The sequence below is a fragment of the Salvia miltiorrhiza genome, chromosome 1 (assembly GCF_028751815.1).
Source record: "Salvia miltiorrhiza cultivar Shanhuang (shh) chromosome 1, IMPLAD_Smil_shh, whole genome shotgun sequence".
NCBI classification, from domain to species: Eukaryota; Viridiplantae; Streptophyta; class Magnoliopsida; order Lamiales; family Lamiaceae; genus Salvia; species Salvia miltiorrhiza.
Genome location: NC_080387.1, coordinates 11,411,684 through 11,428,047, shown reverse-complemented (window position 1 = coordinate 11,428,047; position 16,364 = coordinate 11,411,684). Strand labels below are relative to the sequence as shown.

Here is a 16,364-nt window from a genome sequence, read left to right as displayed (position 1 = left end):
CATATTGGTTCTCTAGTGGAATGAACTAATATTTATAAATTAATTATGGTCTGGGCTGACCATGGAGAATTAATTTATTTGAGGCCCGTCATTATTCCCTGTATCTGGTCCCTGCACTGGCCCAAAGTCTCCGAGCTCTACTTTGCCGCGCGAGCTCTGCTCTGCTGGGCTGACTGCTGCGCACCGAGGCTGCTGGCTGCCAAGGGCTGTGTGTGCCAAGGCTGCTGCTGCCGCGCTGATCCTGCTGCGGTCGAGGCTTGTGTGGCGACGGCGCCTAAGGGGTCCCAAACCCTAGGTGGCGCGAGTTTCGAGAAACCCTAGGGGGCTCAAACCCTATTTTCAAACACGGGCTTGTTGGAGCTGGTTCGGGCCGAGTTTTACATTTTTAAATGTAATAGATTTGTTTTGGGATTCCACGAATGGGTCACGAAAAACTTTATCTTTTATTCTGTTCTTTGCATGTCGTGGTGTTAATCATTTATGCTCTTTACCTGCTTTATTTGTCTTTGCTTGTTAATATGTGTTTATTAACTGCGCTTAGACAAGCATGCTAGGTTTATCATTTTCTTAAGCATGTTTTAGAATTCTGCGAACGTGTTTTACGTGTTGCGTTCTAGAAGAGCATGTTTAGGATTATGTGCTTGAGCATATACAAACCTTTTGAAAGAAAAAAGACTAAGCTGTATTAATAATTTTATTGATGATTAAAAATTATTTAAATTTCCACAAGCGGTCTCAAGACAAAGTGATTAGGATGTGAGTAAACGTCCACACGATCGTGGCTTACTTTATGTTCGATTTCACAAGTTTGTTAAGTTGAGATTTCTGTTAAGAATATTTAAATCCATTTAAGTAGTGGGAGTTATACGGTAAACGTCCACACGATCGTGGCTTACTCGTATAATTTTTCACGAGTACTTTAGAGGATGGAATTAAATAAGATAACTAAGAAATTAAATTGAATGCGGCATGGTCCTAGTGTGTATGCCAAATTCGAGAATGTAATTTCAAAGTTAGATTGTGGTTATTTTTTTAATATTTTTTATTCTTAAAATTATGTAGACCTCCACAAGAGGTCTTAAGACAACGTGATTGAGGATGTGAGTAAACGTCCACACGATCGTGGCTTACTTCATATTCGATTTTACAAGTTTGTTAAGTTGAGATTTCTGTTAAAAATATTTAAATCCATTTAAGTAGTGGGGGTTATGCGGTAAACGTCCACATGATCGTGGCTTACTCGTATGATTTTCATAAGTACTTTCGAGATGGATTTTAAATAAGATAACCAAGAAGTTAAATTGAAAGCGGTATGGTCCTAGTGAGTATGCTAATTTTGAGAATTTAATTATCGAGGTTAAATTGTGGTCGCTGCTTAGATATCATTTCAAGTACAATGTACAACTCTCCATCGGAGTCCCTTCTTGAATATGATATGGTCTAGTTAAGATCCAACTATTAATTTTCTTTGTCAAAAGGTTAAGTTGACATGGATGGAAATTAAACGACTAGGTAAATAGTCTGGTTGAGGGGTTCATGTGTAAACGTCCACACGATCGTGGCTTACTCGTGAGATTCCTTGGGCAGTTGGAGGTTTCATTAATATTGTTTTATCAAAAGGTTACAATATTATTGTTACGAATTATGTGCTTCATGTTCTTACATGTTTAAATTCTTTACTTTCAGATATGTCTATGTCTCCAATCATCTCTATTCTTGCAAACAATCCTCTCACCGGTCCAAACTATACTGAATGGAAGCGCCACATTATGTATATTCTTGACGCTGAGGAGCACAGTTTTGTGCTTACTACTCTACGTCCCGCGGCCCTTACTGATGAGTCAACTGATGCGGAACGAGAGGCGCATAAAAGGTGGCACAAGTCAAATAATATGGCCAAGTACTATATTATGATGACTATGTCACAAACTTTGCAACTCCAGCATTAGGTCATGAATGACGCGGCTGACATCATGTTGAACCTCTCTTAGGTTTATGGGGAGTCCGAGATATCAGCTCGCTTTAACATAATGAGAGATATCTTAGCATGTAAGATGAGCAAGGGCAGTTCTGTTCATGAGCATGTCATACACATGATAAATCTGTTTGATAGGCTCGAGTTACTCGGAGGAGGTATCGAAGGAGAAGCCAAAGTCGATATCATCCTGAACTCTCTCCCCAAGTCTTTTGAGAACTTCTGTCTCAATGCCATTATGAGCAAGTTCAACTATACTCTTAACGAGTTATTGAATGCTCTAGTTACGGCAGAGGGAGTCTTGGGCAATAGAAAAGAAGTACTTGTTGTTGCCAAGTGATCTGCTTCTTCGTCGAAAGGCGGGAAAAAGAAGTGGAAAGGTCCGAAGGGCAAGGGTGGCAAGGAAACTAGCGTGAAGAAGCCTACGGGAAAGGAAAAGTGCTTCAAGTGGGGCAAGACTGGGCACTGGAAGAAAGATTATCCAGTGCTCAAGGCAAAGGGATAAGGTACGTCACAAGTTCTAGTAACTGAGACATGTTTAGCTTCGTTTTCTACTAATTCTTGGGTAGTGGATACGGGGGCAACTAATCATGTTTGTTACACCTTGCAGGGCTTCAAGCCGACAAGGGAGCTGGAAAGTGATGAGATCACCATATCCATGGGCAATGCGTCGAAGGTCGCAGCTGTTGCTATTGGAGATTTATCTTTATGTTTTGGTGATGACATTTTAGTTTTGAGAGATATTTTATATGTGCCGGAGTTTCGGCGGAACATAATTTCTGTTTGAAAATTGTTTTTGGATGGATATTCTGTTACTTTTGATAGAGGTGTCTCTATCATGAAAAATAACATGACTATTTGCTCCGGAATTTTGAACAACTCTCTCTATACTATTACATGTCCAATTAATACTTCTGTCCATGTTGCATCTACATCACAAATCTGTCCAAATCCAAATAAAAGGAAATACTTTTCTCATGAACAATATACACATGCGTGGCACCTAAGGTTAGGCCACATCAATCTAAATAGGATCCAAAGGCTCGTGTCAAATGGAATCTTGAAAGACTTTCAAGCTGTTCCATTTAGAACCTACGAATCCTGTATAGAAGGAAAGATGACGGAAAGGCCTTTTAAGGCAAAGGGGAATAGGGCCTCGCATGTGTTCGAATTGATTCATTCTGACTTGTGTGGACCGATGTCCACAAAAGCTCGTGGAGGGTATGAGTATTTCGTCACTTTTATTGACGATTACTCAAGATATAGGTATATTTACTTACTTCAACACAAGTCTGAATGCTTTGAGAAATTCAAAGAATTCAAGGCGGTAGTGGAGAAGAGATTGGGTAAATCTATCAAGTCATTGCGGTCTGATCGCGGTGGCGAATACCTCGGAAATGAATTTAAGCAATACTTGTCAGATTCTGGGATTACATCCCAATTGACTGCACCGAGTACTCCCCAACAGAATGGTGTAGCGGAGAGAAGAAATAGAACTCTTTTGGAAATGGTACGATCAATGATGAGTTATGCATCGTTGCCTATTTCGTTTTGGGGATATGCCTTGGAAACAGCGGCTTACTTGCTGAATCTAGTACCGTCCAAGTCTGTGCCGAAGACTCCTACCGAATTATGGACAGGGTGAAAGCCCAACTTACACCATATAAAGGTATGGGGTTGTCCTGCATACGTGCTTGACAAAGAGGCAAAGAAATTGGAGCCTAGATACAAAGTAATGCTATTTATAGGCTATCCAAGGGTAACGAAAGGTGGTTATTTCTATAATCCTAAGGATCAGAAAGTGGTTGTTAGCACCAACGCACAATTCTTGGAACAGGATTATATAGATAAACACAAGTCTAAGCCCGAGATTGTTCTTCAAGAAATCGAAGGCAATGGACAGGCGATTCCATCACCCCAGCCAAGTGTGCAAGTGAATGCACCACAGGACACTGCACAAACCATTGTCACAGCTGTACCACCACCGCTTCGTCGTAGTGGGAGGGTTATCTTCCAACCCGATCGATTTATGTTCTTGGGAGAATCTTCGGATCTTCTTCCTGTTGATGAACAAAAGGATATCGACCCAGATAACTTTAGATAAGCGATGGAAAATCTAGATGCAGATTCTTGGTACAACACCATGGTTTCTGAAATAGAATCCATGACTGCTATGGATGTATACGAGAAAACCGAACTACCAGATGGCTTTTTAGCTATAGGTAGTAAGTGGGTATACAAGAGAAAAAGAAATTCGGATGGCTGATAGGATGCGCGCGCCCGTCGCCCGGCGCGTGGTATCAAAAATAATTTATGTATGCCCAAGACGGACAGTACACGCTCCTATTGCTCGCAACCAAAGAACAGTCTTAGCAGCAAGTATAGGGTCGATCCCACGGAGAGTGAGGAACTACTTTACTCTTCGGGTGCACAAATTGAGTTGTCACGGTCTCAACCTGTTTATCTGCACAAGTAAACTTAAACAAAGATCAAATATAACAAGGGGTAAGATTTACGGTTAGGTCATAATTGTTGTCAATATTTATTTCGGTCATAGGCATACTGATGATCCGTCCATGATCCATATAAACTCAAGGCGTGGCCCAAAGACATTGGGGCGTTTCAAGAGGCTATACTTCACACTTAGGATGGTTGAGTCCATTGTAGTCACTTGGTCCGAAGGTCACACAATCCCCGGTCACAAGGCAGTGCTTCACTCCTCCTTAGATAGTAGTCATACCCGTTACTCACCAAGTATGACCCTCACCAACCTTCTCTCCCGAGGTCCCCAACTCTGCACTTTGAGTGACACATGCCTCCTGGACACAACCATTTCCGGCTTTGTCAGCCGACCAGTCATAGACATGCTACGACGCTGAGATTGCTTTCCTCGTTTGATAACCATGGCTTTATGCCTCGTCACAGTTGATGGATAGTCTCTAGAGAAGCCCAAGACTAAGGAAGAACAGTGTATCCCATCAATCCTTTCCCCACCTTCCGGATCTACAACGCCTTTTGTTGACGCTGCTCAGCTACTCGGTCTTGGGTATACTGGTTGTCACGCCCTGGTATACCCTGGCCTTTGCTTGACACGGACAACGTTTTACCGAACGGAGATCACCCGTTAGGCCCCTACTGCCCATGGTTTCGAACAGATCCTTCCGGAACCACGAGACTCAACCGAAAGAACAAATGTCTCACGAATGTTTACATATTGACAACAATTATTTCCACCCCTTAAACCTCACCAAGGGGACTACTCACACATATTGAAAAACGTAAATGCGAAATAGAATGAACACATGAATGAAAGGAAATTTGAAATACTTGATATAAAAATACCTAAGGCAACAACCTTGGCTTTGTTCGTCACAACGGAATTGAAATACAAAAAGCAACTAAATTATTTGGTGCGAAAAATGTAAAAGAACTAAAAGTAAATTGTTTTCTTGGTGAACTAACAAAAGTCTAAGTCTAGAAGAGCACTAAAAACTGATGTGTAAGTGTAAAAATTCGTTCATCCCCCTAAAACTACTAAAACTCTAAAAACTGTTGTCCAACTGCCCTCTGCCAGCCACACATGCTGAAGTTTATATAGCAATTCGGTAAACCCTAGCCGGCAGACCAAATCTGGCAGATTATTTCCTTCCATATTTAGCTTGATCCTTGATTTGATTTGATAGATAATGGATCTCCAGCGGATTTGGGGTTGATTCCACATTATTCCAGATCCTTCCATTGCTAGAATTCGCCAGAATCTTCCGGGCAATCTCCTCCACACGTCTTTCCATATATAGCTCCAGCTGCTGACTGCTGTAGACGGGAATGGTCATACTAGCTTCTTTCTTCGGTTAGCCTCATACCAGGTGGTACACTTCGAACGTTCCCGCGCCTTAAATGGTTCTGAGGGGTACTTCGTCGAGCTCTCTTCCTGGTTCATATGAAGCTCATCTGTGCTGACTGCGACTGCTGTTATGGCCTTACCAACTGCTTCCTTCGGTTAGCCTCACACCAGGTTGTACACTTCGAAGATTCCCGCGCCTCGAATGGTTCTGAGGGGTACTTCGCCGAGCTCTCTTCCTGGTAAGTTTCACTTCTGGAAGCTTGGATAGTTTTCTTCCGGTAATGCCCATTCTGACCATATTTCGTGCATATGCCTTGGACTGAGCCTTCTTCCTCCTGAATACCTATTTTCTCCCCTAGAGGACTCAAACAAAACAAAAGAAAGAGAAAAATAGGGCCAAATGGCCCAAAAGTCGAAGACACATCAATGGCGAAGTCGCAGCTTTTAAAGCTAGACTGGTGGCGAAAGGCTTGAAGGAATTAAACTTAATTAATACTCGGTTTTCCCAAGGATCGTCTCTTGGATTATCTTAATTCACCATACATCGATTAAACCTAGCATGCTCCTATTAAATTTAAGTGCTGCACATTGGAGTTCAGAAATACCTGAAGAATTCAGAAGAATTCGTCAAATTCGCAGCTGAACAGACCAGTCAGCTTCAAGCCTTGGTTTGAAGCCTCAAACGTACTCAAATCGTATTTTTCCCAGAAATATGACTTCTTCGTCTTCGAGAGAACTTTCTGTGGCCGCCTGTTTTGCCTGAATCGGAGTTCTGCGGAGGACGTTATAGCTATTCTTCCGAAACTGCCAGAACTTGATTTCCTGCAAAAATCTGACTCCAGCTCAAATCTTCTGAACTGTATCCCGCTCAATTCTCAACGTTGGATGGACAACGAGCTATGAGAATTCCCAAGCACTAGTAGCCGCCACCCTTAGTGCCTCCCCCTCTCTTTTACTGCTCTCTCAAACCCTAATTTTTTGTTGTACAGCTTGATACTGAGAGCAGATAACAATATTTATATTTAAAATAAAATACAATCTAGGGCTGCACAAGGAGGTGGTGGACAAAAATTACTGCTTCCTGGGCTCAGGAGTCTTTGGGCCAGTCCAGAGATCAGATACAAGGAATAAAGATGGGCCTCAAATAAATTAATTCTCCATGGTCAGCCCAGACCATAATTAATTTGTAAATATTAGTTCATTCCACTAGAGAACTAATATTGACTTACCCCTTTAATGCCGATGATGAGTCGGGGCTTGTATTTAGACTTATTAAATCCCCATATTTAAAATATCTGACATCCATTAATTAATTAGAGCTCTGACAGCCTAAATTAATTAATCTCTTCGTAATCCTTAAGCAGTACCACTCAAACTTTATTATTGTATCTGAACTTAATCAACCTGCAGGGTTTAACGCAATAAACCTTATTGAGCTCCTTAAGGGATTGAGCTCTTTAAGGGGCTTGTCATTATCCTATACCGGATACGGGTACTAATACAGATAATCAAATATCATGTATTGACCGCTATCACCCAAGATACAGAGTACTCAAGTTACTATTTAACTCTCACCCATAGTAAGTCAAAGTGATATACGAATCAACATATATATTTGAAATCTTATTAGTATTAAGATTCTATTAAGTCACCGAGATCTTGATTCTTCACTTATGTCAGATAGAAGAATACATCTCACTGTGATCCTATCAATACATTATGACGTACCAGTATAGACAAGTAGTCAAGACAAACTCCTTCCGTCTATACTGCAGCCTAAACCAATGACTCGTCCTTGAGTAATCTCGGCTGTGATCAGTTTATATCTCTTAAGGTTATTCCAATTATATGGTCTTCTGTAATCTACATGTAACACCCCGTACTTTTCCTATGATGTGAGATAGTGCCTTAACACTATTGAGAGAACTGAGATGTTGAGACGCGAGACTTTTTTTTATGATTAGATAAGACAGATTGTCTTTTAAATAGAGATACGAGTGACTAAACCGAGGATAGAGTTAGAATGATGAGATTCGAGAAATGAGCTGAGATAGAGATGCTGATTGAATTGAGCTGAGATTTTAATTTTATTTCCGATTACCGGGAATAGATTTACCAGATACTGAGTTATCAGAGTTTGATTGACCTATTAAAGAGAATAGGTATAATGAGTCTGACCTAGAGTCGAGGAAGAAAGAGTGAGAACCTTGATGAAAAGAGTGGGTCCGAGAGATGTCTAGTTTGTTTGCTTTGCCGACTGCTTTGATGTGACATTATGTGAAATTACGTGACTAATCGATTATGTGATTTTCGTGATGTGTGTCACTGTGACCGAGTTATTATGATTTTTATTCGAGACCTTAGCATTTGGAATTTTGATTAAGTTTCCAAAGCAAGTATGGGTTATTTTTATCGAGAAATCGAATGATGCCGGTTTATGAAAATTTTTCCGGGCATAATATTTTTTTTAAATTATTTTTCCTACGAAGAGGAATATTATAGTTGAGTGAGTGCACTAATAATAGTGCTATGATCATTATTTTGGTCACATGAATAATTATACTATGGTATTTTATTAATGAGTGACTTTACCATAGTTTTGTGATTTTTATTTAATCACCTTTCACACACTTTATTTAATTTCCCATACCATATGTTATATGTCTCAATTTTGCTAAGTATGGAATTGAGAGAGTAGAGATTGAGAGTATGAGATGAGAGAGTGTAGAGATTAGAGAGAGATTAGAGAGAGAAAGATCATTCATTAATTAGCAAATATTTCATAAGATTTGCAAATCTCCTTTAAAGATTGCAAGATCATTCTCAATCTTGCAAAGCCAAATCCCTCTCTCCCTCACTAAAATTTTCGGCCATCTCTCTCTCCCTCACTACAATTTTCGCCCAACACACACATACACTCATCTTCTTCACCTCACACTTCCACCATTTTCCACCATTAGAGCAAACCTTCGAAGCATACTACCAAACACCTCACATCACTCTAAAACTTTCCATAAACACTATCTATCCTCATTTGATCAAGAGATTCCTTGAAGAAGAGCCTCAAAATTTAGAGTGAGAAAGTGTAAACTTTGGTAAGAACTTGGGTAAGTAACCATGTTTTCCCTAAAATCTTGTTTGAAAGATGTTATGTGAGTGTATTCTTGAAAGATGAGCAAGAAAATCACCCCTCCCTTTTCTTTTCCAAATTTTCGAAAAAGTGGGTCTTCACCCCTTTCAAAATTTTTCTTTTTCTTTTCTTGTTTGGGGGTGAAAAATGAGAGTTATGTGATGTATATTGATGTTTGATATATGTTGTGAAATATGTGTCATGAGATGTGAAACTTTGATGGAAGTTAGTTTACCCCAAAAATGGTAACTTTTGAGTTAATGAGTTAAATGATAAATTGATGATGTAAATGAGTCTATGAGGTGTATATGATGATGATTGATGGATTAATTTGAGTATATGATGTCAATTGGAGTTTTTGATGTGGGTTAGTTTACTAAAATTAGGGATATGTGTATATATGCCCTTATTGGTGAATTGATGGTTTTGATGTGAAAATAATTGGTTAAAAATGAAAGATCTATGAGTTGATTAAAGATTTGTATGTGTTTGTAAAAATTTCAAAGAGTTAGTTTAGTAAAAATTAGGACTTTTTAGTCTATGTGTTATTTAAGTGATTTTGCTTGAGATATATGTTTTTAAGCATGATAGTAGTGTCTTTGTATATTTTTGATTAGGTCTATTGTAGGCTAAATAAAATTTTGGCTTAGTTTAGTTTGTATGATTTTTGAGTTTTTATATGAGGTGAGTTTGATGCTTGATAAAATAAGGTTCAATTTGCTCTATGATCATTATGAGAATTTTATCCATGTTTTGCTAAGAGTTTTATGTTGATACATGGATTTTCATAAAAATGTAATAAATATAGTTTTTATGATAAAAAGAGAGTAAATATGAGAATAATGAGTTATATGATGTAAATGATCATATTTGAGTATTTGAGAAATTTCGAGTATGAAATTGAAAAGGAATTTGTTAGATATGTTCGTTGAAGTGTTTTCTATGAGATTTGAGTGGATGATGAAAGAAAAGAGTCGAGATTGAGTATTACGAGTATTTTGATGTATTTGAATGTTTTTAAGTGCTTTAAGTGCTTAAAATGAGTTTTGATGTGTTTGCTTTGTATAAATGTTGAGTTGAGCATGTTTGCTTGTGTGTATGTTTCGGAGTCGTTTTTCACGACACACTGACCTACTGTTTTCGAGGGGTTCTTGATACCCAAACGCCCTGAAACTTTTATGGTAGGTATTGTTGCGAGTCTTGAGCATGCTGGTAAAATTTCAAGTCATTTGGACTTCGTTTGCTATTTTTATAAAATGTAAAACTAAAACTGCTACATTCTGCCGAATTGTTCGGTGAGTAGCCAATAGAGTCGTCGTTTCCAGTAGCTTTCCTTAGCATTCTGGAACCCAAATTTTTATGGTTGAGACCTGAGTGTCCTAGCTAAGTACCCACAAAATTTCAGACCGTTTTGACAACGTTTACTATTTTTCAAAAATCAAACTTTTCGGTTGCTAAAAACTGCCGAATATGGTAGACTGTAGTAAAACAGTCATATCTCCTAAAATACTTGGAGTTTTTGATCCTACTTTTTTTTAAATGAAACTAGACTCGAAGAGGTTTCTTTTGGTATGAGTTACGACCCCAGGAGAGTTCTGTACAGAGTCTGGTGAGGTTTTAAAGTTGAGTCAGTGCAGAGTAAAGCTTGTTTTCGACTTGTCTATGTGTGTTTTTAATATGCTTAAGTGCTTATACTTGTTTATGTGCTTGTTTGCTATGAGTTTGAGTCGAGTTGAGAGTTAAGTCGAAAATTGGACGTGTGAATCCTTAGAAGCCAAGTATACCTAGGGATTGAGTTTTAACGGGTAAATAGACGTTGAGTGAGAAGTTAGAGTAAAGAAGAGATTGGATTTAGAATTTGAGTTTCTGACTAAGGTTTGTTTTATCACATGAACCTTCGATGACGATGACGATGTGATGATGACATATGAAGGCCCGAGCGAGACGAAGAAGTAAGTTGCCTGATTTCTTTCCAGAATAAGCGAAGGACTTCAGGTGGGCAATATTTTGAGTATACAAATATTATCCGAGCTTTCTAAAATGATTTAATGATATAATGATGTTATGAGATTAACAAATGTTTTGAGATAAATGATATTTGAGAACTGTTTGACTTGCCAAATTTTTGATGTTGAGCTTGTGTGTTACCCTCTACTGATGAGACGAATTCGGTCCTGCCACAAGCGGGATTTTGTGCACAGAGGTGACTGTGAGCCGTCTTCGGGTCGGCCGGTCACGGTACTTGAGAGGGAGGCCTACTTCTCAGTACCTTAATTATGATGATGAGTTGTAGATGCGGTACATACATGACGTATACTTTGTCTGCAGACACTTATTTATGATGTTAATTATGAAAACTGCATGCACAGATTCTTTTAATACTAATTTATTTCTGTGTATTGCTGAGATGTGGCAAGTTTCAAACCTATAGCTCTAAGAGCACCTTTCTTGTTTTTCGGCATTTGCCCACTGAGTATTATGTACTCACGCCCTGCATGTATTTCTAAATGTGCAGGCTAAGCTGGGAGTGAGATTGGACTGGTGCTGATGGGGGAGAGTTTCAAATGATGTAAATTAAATTACTATTTTGCCTCTATGATAATAGAGTCTTGATGTTTGAATTACTTAGTTTCTTTTGAGATCAAGCAATACACTCACGGTTATGTGTCTTCATACATATAATCGGTTCGCCTTTTGCTGCGATACTCTGCAAATTATGCTTCCTTATGAAAAATGAACTATACGCGTTTTGTTTTTGTTCGTGAAATTCCTAATAATTAAAAAGTTATGACAATGTTGACGATTTTACCCTTGGGCTAATTTTATGAAGTTTTTCCTTAGCATGCTTTTACGTGAGCTTCCGCATGACGTTCACCTAGTTCCTCTTATCTTTTATTCTTTAAAAATAGTCGTATCGATACTCGTACCCCACTATTACTAGTGTCGGGTTTTCGGGCTGCGACAGGGTGGTATCAGAGCAGGTCATCTGCTCTGAGTCTATTGCTTGACTAAGTTGAACCCTTGATTGCTTCTACTCTTTTAAAATTGAGTACTAGTCTACTTTGAATTCTTAGACTAATTTGAGAGAGTTAGTTTGAAACGAAACCCCAGCACCCCATCTCCTCCGGCTTAAACGAGGTACGAAGTTGATGTTGTTTCTTGTCGCTTTCTTGATTGAAAGTTGAGTTTGTTTCACTAATGAGTTATGAATTGTTTTGATGACGGAATTGTTTGAGAGGATGGAATCTGATATGAGGCAGTTGATGTGGAATATGAGGAGAAATGTTGAGGCTAGTATAGCTGATGCCCCACCATATCCAACGAGGACGAGTATGTTGTTGATTGAGATGTACCAAGTAAGTTTCGTATCCATTTTCTAATGAACGTGATATTTTACAGGATGCAGAGTCAAGAGGAGGCATCGATACAGAGACGATACAGCGAGGCGATGCGCCGATGGTTCAGGACTACTGGACTGCGAGAGGGCGATACTCTTGGGGAGTTTCTAGCGTACTACCACCGACGCTGGTTGGAGGCTAGTGCCCATGGGATAGACGAGGCTGAGGCTATTACTCACCTGATTCCACAGTTGCCACTCGGATGGCAAGACTGGGCGGCTTCGCTGGTGCCGCAGTATATCAGGAGGACTGAGTTTGGGCGGTTAGTGAGCGCCGATTTCCGTGGTTTCATCGCGACGTTGAGCCACCGCTATTTTGCTTTTGACGAGCCACCTCCACCGCCGTATGGACAGTTAGAGGGACCAGCCCAGGGAAGGGAGCTACTTGTTGTGCCCCCACTTCCCGAGGAGCAGTTTCCGATTGCACCTCCACCTCCAGTTGATCCGATGCCAGTTCTATCTGAGCCTGTTGTTTCCGAGCCGACTACCTTTGAGACGTATTCTCCAGTGGTAGAGCATGACCCGTTTGCGTTTTTATCACTCATTCCTTTTTCCAGTGCCGAGTTACCGCCTTGGGATTGGACACCGGCGACGGCATCTTCGCCACTGCCACCGGTTGAGTTGGCACAGCCGATTGTTTCCACCGAGCCTGAGATGCAGTATGTCCCCTTCGATCCATATCCGAGGGTTGCCCCGCTACCTGAGCCTGGCACTTTGGCCTTTCAGACATATATGCATTCGATTTTATACCCACCGTCCCGAGACGCCCAGGAGGGAAGTTCTCGGCCCATACTCCTTGACAGTGATGAGGAGGACCCGGATGAGGAGACTCCAGAGATGACGGTCGGATACGGACGGACTCAGCCGTTGCAGCGTCACACTACAGCCGACGGAGTTGAGACATGGGTACCTATTCCCGAGGTGCCGGTTTTTGGACCGATGATGGACACGGACGTTGAGGATGAGCCGAGTGATGACAGCGTCTATCGACTGATTGACGAGTACGGGAGTCAGGAGGCAGAGCAGGACGAGGAGACGGAGCCGAGTGAGGACATGGATTATGACGAGGCGACGAGCAGGATTGCAGGAGATGACGACTGGTGATCGTGTATTTAGTAGACGCGCATTTATGTATAGATGCATAGTTGATATATATATATATGTAGAGAGGCATAGTATAGTGTGTATATGTAGATAGCATATATCTATAGGTGCTTAGTACCTATGATGCTTGTATAGCTAGAGCATCATTTTAGTATTAGGACCGTTGTATATAGGATCCTACTTTTGTAAAAGCCCTCGAGGAAGAGGCAATTTTCCCTATATATATATATACTGAGATGTTGATGATTAGTGAGTTTTACTTTCCTTATCAGAGTTTTGAGAATGATGATGATGTTGATGCATAGTGATAAACGAGAAATAGAGGTTGATGAGAATAATGATCGTTGATAGACGAGAAATTGAGTAGACGAGAATTTTTGAGAGTTTTGAGTTTTTCAAAAGAGATATAGAAGCGAAGTGAGAAAAACAGAAATCGCTTATTTGTTTTTTTTTTATGACAAACGGCTAGTTTCGAAGCCGATAGTTATATGTTTCTTTTTTCCTTTATAGTATGCCTCCGAGAAGAAGGGGGAACAGAAGGAACATAGATCGAGAAGAAGAGGAGGAAGAGGAGCAGAGAGATCCCACGCCACCACCTCCCCCACAACAAGAAAGGAGGGTAGAGGAACTTTTTCTGCGACAAAATCCACCAACATTCAATGGATCAGGAGATCCCGCTGAAACCGAGGAGTGGATTCGAAGTATGGAGAGAATTTTTAGATTCCTTCGATGTAATGACGCTGAGCGACTCATGTGTATGTCGTATCAACTTAAGGGATCCGCAGATTTCTGGTGGGAAGCGAAGCAGAAGACGATGAACGAGGTGCAGATAGCAGCTCTTACCTGGGAGCAGTTCAAAGAAGCTCTTTGTGAGAAATACATACCCTGAAGCTATCGAAAGAAGAAAGAGATGGAGTTTGTAAATTTGAAGCAAGGGAGTAAGACGGTAGCTGAGTATGACCGACAATTTTGCGATTTGGCCCGATATGCTCCATATCGAGTAGATACAGATGAAAAGATGTCAGAACTGTTTTGCTCCGGATTAAAGCAAGAGATACGAGTCGTTTTAGCGAGTCAGAGTGCGCTAACCTACGCTGAGGCTTTAAACCGAGCGCTAGACATGGAACTGGCAATGCAGCCAGAGAGACCGAGTCAAGGCTCGATTCCACAATCAAACCCGAATGCTCAATCGGGAAATCATCCTTTTTCTGGACAAAGCCAAAAGGGCAAGAGAAAATGGGACGACCGAAATCAAGGTCCCAAGAAGCCGTGGCAGAGTCAGAATGTGCCACCACAATTTCAGAACAGAGATAAACGACCTTATGTTGGCCCAGCTGCCCCAGCAGCAGTTTTTCAAGGACCGCGAGGATTACCGCCTTGCCCGAAGTGCAATAAACTCCATTTGGGAGAGTGTAAAATGGGACAGAATGCCTGTTACACCTGCGGAAAAGTTGGACACTACTCGAACCAGTGTCCGAATCGTCAGCCAAGTGGGAGCGGAGGACGATCGAACCAATTCCGGCCACAACTCAAAGCAATGGATGGAATCTTACCGCTACCTCCGCCACAACGACAACAACAAGCCTATCGACCGCGTCAGTCAAAAAGGCAACCACCAGCCCCGCAGGCAAATCAACAGCATCACCAGAGGGTGTTTGCACTGGATCAGAAGGCACCAGAGAAGAATCAAAGAAATTTGACAGGTATAGGCGAGTTGAAAGGAGTGCCTATCGTAGTTTTGTTTGATACTGGAGCTTCGCATTCTTTTATCTCACATACTTGTGTCGATACCTTAGAATTGAAAGTAGAGCCTGCCCCACAATCTCTAAGAGTAACCACACCTATAGGCAGAACTACTACGGTTTCGCACGTATGCCCTAACTTAGAATTTAAGTTAGAATCGATTAAGCTCGAGGCTAGAAACCTGAGATTGATGCCTATGTGGCACTTGGATATAATTTTGGGAATGGATTGGTTAGAGGAGAATCATGCCAAGATACAATGCAAGGAGAGACGGATATCTTTTCAGCCACCTGGCCAAGAACCTACTTCCTTCATTGGCATTGAAGGAAAATGGAAGAAGACGCCGATCATCTCGGCATTGCAAGCAAGAAAGCTCTTGCGAAGAAAGGATACAACCGCGTACGTTGTATATCTGAACCAGAGAGACGAGTCCAAGGCAAACGTTTATGACGTGCCGATCGTGCGAGAGTTCAAAGACGTTTTTCCTGAGACTTTACCAGGATTACCCCCAGACCGACAACTCGAGTTTACGATCGACTTAGAGCCTGGTGCAGTACCGACGTCGAAAGCACCATACAGAATGGCCCCTGCTGAGTTGCAAGAGTTGAAGCTGCAACTTCAAGAACTTTTAGATATGGGCTTCATTCGACCTAGTGTTTCCCCGTGGGGAGCACCAGTTCTTTTTGTCAAAAAGAAGGATGGAAGCTTAAGGCTGTGTATCGATTATCGAGAGCTGAACAAAGTGACATTGAAGAATAAGTATCCGTTACCTCGAATCGATGATCTGTTCGATCAACTACAGGGAGCGAGCACCTTTTCAAAGATCGACTTGAGAACGGGATACCATCAGCTGAAAATACAATCGGAAGACGTTCCAAAGACGGCATTTCGTACAAGATACGGACACTATGAGTTTATAGTTATGCCTTTCGGTTTGACGAATGCTCCGGCAGTATTCATGGATCTCATGAATCGCGTTTTTCACGAATACTTAGACAAGTTTGTGTTAGTCTTCATAGACGATATCCTGATTTACTCGAAGAGTAAACGAGAACACGAAGAGCATTTGAGGATCGTGTTGGAAAGTTTACGAGCGGAAAAGCTGTATGCGAAGTTTAGCAAATGCGAGTTTTGGCTTAAAGAAATTAATTTTCTTGGCCATATCGTTTCA

At 40.9% G+C, this 16,364-nt stretch overlaps 1 long non-coding RNA gene across 1 annotated transcript; it reads left to right on the top strand.

The window, feature by feature from the left end:
* The first annotated feature begins 8,798 nt into the window (after positions 1-8,798).
* LOC131006601 (uncharacterized) lies at positions 8,799-11,757 on the top strand. The gene is made up of 3 exons (XR_009095625.1): positions 8,799-8,926; positions 10,883-10,944; positions 11,465-11,757. It is a non-coding gene; the product is annotated as an uncharacterized LOC131006601 (long non-coding RNA).
* Positions 11,758-16,364: the final 4,607 nt, after the last annotated feature.